Source organism: Augochlora pura, chromosome 10 (genome assembly GCF_028453695.1).
Source record: "Augochlora pura isolate Apur16 chromosome 10, APUR_v2.2.1, whole genome shotgun sequence".
Taxonomy (NCBI): Eukaryota; Metazoa; Arthropoda; class Insecta; order Hymenoptera; family Halictidae; genus Augochlora; species Augochlora pura.
The window spans coordinates 15,188,613-15,194,038 of NC_135781.1; the positions used below are offsets into that span (position 1 = coordinate 15,188,613).

General features: G+C 42.3%; 1 protein-coding gene across 1 annotated transcript in view; it reads left to right on the forward strand.

The window, feature by feature from the left end:
- Positions 1–2,038: 2,038 nt before the first annotated feature.
- Tsp74f (Tetraspanin 74F) overlaps positions 2,039–5,426 on the forward strand; it is a 16,988-nt gene continuing 13,600 nt past the window's right edge. Inside the window, exon 1 of the mRNA XM_078192878.1 lies at positions 2,039–2,354. The gene's annotated coding sequence lies outside the window, so the exon portion shown is untranslated. The remainder of the gene's footprint in view (positions 2,355–5,426) is intronic.

The following is a 5,426-nucleotide window of genomic DNA, read 5'->3' on the forward strand; positions in this document are numbered from 1 at the left end:
CGTACCTGTTGCGACAGAAAATAATATAATAAACTTGCAATCACTTTTCATACAAATTAATTACCTTTTACCTTTCGGAGCAGGGTAGCTGTTACTTTACGGTTAATTTAAAAGTTAACGTTGTCTAGAATTGTCCATTGGTCCAGAATTTGAGAAAGGCAACAAAACAGAAATAATTAAATACCAACAGATAAAGATAATCTAATAAAAAGTTATAAATAGGATAATATTTCACTGATTCTTCTTTTCGTTATCTCTTTGTAATTCCATGTAAATTGATTGCAACGGGGTGATAAAATTATGCTTCTCGGGAACGCATTTTCAACTCTTTCTGTGAGTTGTTTTTCCTGCTTTGATATTTGTCAAATGTCTTCTCAAATTTTCTTATCCTACTGTTCCACTCTGTTTAAAAAAAAATGTTTGTTTTTCTAATTTAACAATTAGCAGCCGGTCGATACAAGGTTTCTCTTGTGGCAGGAGGTAATACGGCACGAAAATGTGATTACATAGAAACTAGCACTCCGCTGGCATCACAGACACAAATAAACTATTACTACCTAGCTTTTCATGCAAGCACATGTAATCGAAAAGTTTATGTTCTAAGTACGAAGTGTGGATATTGTGTGAGATTAAATGCACATTCACAATTCCTTTCTAATAGCATGTTACTTCAACTGGACAAGAAGTAAACCATTAGGTTTGTTGATTTTGATGACTCCCGACTTCTATTTATTTGGTTATCTCAAAGCAATTGTACTCGTTAGCATAACCTTAAACACTTTAAAAGATTCAATTGCAATCAAAAATATTAATAGTGATCACGGAACATGCTGTAAGAACCTTGATTCGTACCATTCCGTCAATATCCTCAAACATTTCATAAAAATAAAAAAAATATAATATAATGAAACAAGATGTGAGAAATTAGAATTTGCGACTCATATTGCTTTTTCGATTTTCTTTTATCAAAAGAGCAACAAAAGTGTTAACTGAGGAACAAAAGTTAAAATACTTGACAAACAAGAAAGTCGTAACAGTTTGAAATTAGTTCGCAAATTATGCCTCTGTCTGTATTTTTTTAGCTATCTATTATATAAAAATAAGTCGGGTTTTCCTTCCTGACGCTATAACTCCAGAACGCACGAACCGATTTCCACGGTTTTGCATTCGTTGGAAAGGTCTCGGGCTCCGGGAGGTTTATAGCAACCAAAATTCTGGAAAATTTCAACAGAAAAGCAGGAAAACAGGGAAAATCATTTTTCACATACAGCGCTATCTCTGATACATAGCATGTACTACAAACCAATATGGTTTATAAAACAAAAAAAATAACTTTTCTTCATCTTTTAATCCCCAAACGAAATGTTACAAAAAACGAAGCCATCTGGTGGCGAAACGGAGTTCGCCAGGTTTGCTAGTTTGCTTATATTTCCAGAAACCTCCTGACCCAGTACCCCTAATTGCACCTCGCCCTATTTGCGAGTGATAAGAGCGTTGGCCGTTGAACTAATCGGATTCGATCCTTCGGCAAATTTACGCATCTGTGTCAACAGGCGAGATGTACCGAAACGAAAAGGCCTGTTCCACGAGTACTGGTCGACGTATTCGAGACGTTATCCCGTATCCCACTTTCGGTAGCTCGCCGGATCTTCGATGGATTCTCCGCGTGTCGTATCCCATCGCACAATGGTTACACACGTTGCGCATGGAAGCCCTGAAACACGATTGTGTGTACACACAGGTACACGACGGGGACCGTCGCGTTGCGTCGGGCTCGCGTTAAACGATGACTCGAGCCGGTAAAGGGGGAGAGTATTCGAATAAGGAAGAGAGAGGGAGAGTGAGTGTCAGCGAAGGAGAAGCAAAGCAGCGGCGAACGGAGAGCGGAACAAAATAACCGAGGGGCCGAGAAAGATGGATAGAGAAAACGAGAATGGTGGAGAAGGGGGCGATATAATCGGTGAGACCAAGTCAAAGGAGGGAGGGAGCCGAGCGAGACCGGGGACAAAGAGCGAAAGAGAGAAAGAGCTCCGCAGTCGGTTTTACCCATTTCAGTTTCACTCAGACCCCGGCCTGAAATCGCGCGAGTCCGTGCCGAAGGTACCATTCGAGCCCGCGACCTCGTGTCCAAATTGAACGACGATTTTCCAGGCTGCCGCGCCTCGTGGTCGTTTCACGAAACCCTCCGTGTGCGCTGGAGAACGCGTTTGATTTTCCGCGGCGCGCACCGTGCGAGACCAGCCCGACAGTTTCGAGCGTGCCTCGCGGAACGGTGTCACGTTTTGTCAGTGGACGAAACGAGTTTCTATCAGCCGGCTGCAACCGAAGGGCGAGATCCTAACATACGGAGCAATGTGAGTACAGCACCCGAATCTCGTCGTGCCGAATTGGAGTATCGATTGCGCGATTTTTGGCTTATGTTTTTCTACAATAATCGAATCGCGCCGTTTCGAAGCCTGCGATTCTTAGATTCATAACCGGTAAAATACAGCCGGGCCGATAGGCTGTTCCGATTGATTGGCACCGAGCGATTCGGCCGCGAGAATCAACAGGCCCCTGCGAATTCAGGCTTGGCTCCTGTCCCTTCGAACAAAACTCGCGCTCCGTTCGTCGTCGAATCGAAGAAGCGATACGATTCGAGTTCATCGAAATGATCATCGCTCGAGTGACGCCCACGCTGATCGGCTATGTTGCAAATGCAAAAGTCTGGCTGCAATTACGGTTTTGTAAATCGACCGAGCTTGAGCTCTCGAAGTCACGGATTAATGTTTGTTTTTCTGGGATTATTAATTTGCATCGAGGCTCGCAAAAACGAAAAAGAAAGGGACGAAGTCATGGAAGTTCTTTTTTGGCAGCGTAAATCATCGATCGTGATAGATCGGAATTTTCCAGCATCCATATTGTTACGGCATCAACAGCATTGTTGTGAGTGTTCGCGAGCAATCACTTCTGTGCCGCGCTGAGCGTGTAGAAAACGCGCGCGTAATAGTAGACGCGGGCATCGTAACGCGGACATAGCGATCGCATGGGTGGAACTCGATGACCTCGGACGTCGTGTAACTTTCGACCGACTGAAAGGAACCCTCCCTTCGACTTTTTCCTTGATCGTTCTTTTCTTTTTTTTTTATTTCGTTTTCTCCTACCGCGAAGCCCTTTCCTTCTTCGCGCCTCGAATTTCATTATTCGTCTGGATAGAAACCACGGTTAGATGTGATTTCCAACGGTCTTCGAGTATCTCGTAAGGGACAGTTATTTATCTATGTTCTCACCGTTTTTTGTTTATCTGCTTTCCCGACATTCACTGTAGCGTCAATATTTAGTGATTTTTTATCTCGTTCACTATCGAGTATTTAAAAAGTTTTGATTGAATCGCTTTCATCCAGATTGTCGGATTAAGTAGAGCAAATATTTGGCTTTGCGATAGAAGTCAATAATTAGCCACGTAAACGTTCATTTTTGTGCACGTATTTATTATTCGTGGCACAACTACGCCGTGGCGAAAATCGTTGTTGTTCATTCTTAAAGAATTCGTCCTTGGGAAGATTAATCACAACTAGTGAAATCGAGAACTAGGATGACTAAACATCGGCGAGTGTTAAGCATCTGTATTGCACGTGATCATCTGAAAACCAATGGAGTGAAATGTTTGGCAAATTCTAGAGAAACTTTCCTTCGAGTTTTATCATTCGCACATTCATTTTAGAAGAAATTATTTCTTAATTTCAGTCTAAATGAATTATAAAATGTACATCGCGCGAAGATTGGCGATGCCTTACAATGGAAACCTTGAACTAATCAAGTGCAATACATGCATTTAATAGAACACCGTTATATTTCTATAGCGGTATTTAACTCGGGAAATTAATTTAGACTTCAACAGATTTAGCAGAGAACAACAGAATTCGAAGAGTAAACACATCTAGCTAATTCAGAATGTTATGGTTGATAATATTATAGAGTGCACGCAATAAACGTTGCTCCGATTCGACATTATGCAACGTGCTTAATATTTATCCGTGCTCTAGAAGTGTTTAGTACGTATGGAATATCAATCAGTTGACTCAGAAAATATTGTGCAACGTTGATCGCTTCACTTGTCACCGTTTATTGTTTCTAACTGGAACGAAGAAGCAGGATTTCTTTGTAGCAGGTGGCCGGCAGTGATAATGTATGGCCTAATGTATTTTACGACTTAATAGATTCTAAATCGCCGGAGGTATTAACAAAACCCGCAAACAAGAAATGTTGATTCAATTTGGTGGTAATACAGCCGAGCTGGTCATTGGTACCGCTGGAAACGCAACTAAGGCCTTCCGGATGCAAAACCTAACGAGACTTCTTTCTGTCGAATTCGCAGACGCTGACAACACGCATATGTCCGATGGTGGGACGACGGAGTGCGATTTTAACGATTTTCTCATAGCTGATTTAACCTTCGGCTGCAATCTCGACGCACGTTTCGCCGATGTTCTGACGTCAATTCTTTTTGGTTTCCCGGTTTTTTTTCTTTCTCGACATAAATCAACGGACGTTCAGTAAACGGTATCCTGCGAGCACAAGCGCGCCTCTCGTCTCTCTCTCTCTCTCTCTCTCTCTCTCTCGGGAGAAAACGATTCATGGAAAGTCACGACTGCAACCGTGAAACTCTCGGGAACACGACGTTCCTCGTCGATGATGCGGGTACGTGCGATGATGTCAAGCCGAGCTGGGTTTCTGTTTTCGTTCGACGGTCTGAATCATGCAGACTCTGTTCGCAACCGCAATTCTATCAATCTTTTACGCAACGCGATGGCGGCGTCGAATGAGACATTAAATCTCGGTCGTTCGTTGTCAGCGTGTCTTCGAAAGAAATCGCTTCGTCGCACGGCGGTGTGTCGAGAATCCGCACGGTCAGCAATTTTCAATACCATGGAACGATTGACCCGGAACTGCGAATTGTTCTGAACGGACAATCGATACGCCGACGTATCGCTAATAAATTAATATTCCCTAGAGTTAGGTCTTTAGAATAAACGGTCGTCGACGAATGCGTGACACGAATTTCAGAAACCCGCATGAGATTACGGTTACATCGCTAGTTTGTCAATTGTACGATACGTTTAAATGGCTTTCAAGTACAACATTGATTATCTTTCACAATAATAATTTCCAGATAGACGCTAATTGTTTATTCGAAGTGAAAAGCTGCTTGCAAGTTGTATTTAAGAAAGACCATGTAGGAACTCGGGAATTAATAAGTAGCCGTTGCATGTTGTCTCTTCCTGTTTCCTCTTACATTTCATTGTACGTCTCCAAGTGTTTTGCGTACACTTCCGAATCAAATACTGCTATTAGGCTGACAAGAGAACATTTCGCACACGTAAATTAAGAAAACCACGAAAGTTTTCAGGACAAATATCGTTTCTTTTAATGAGTACTATCGTTTG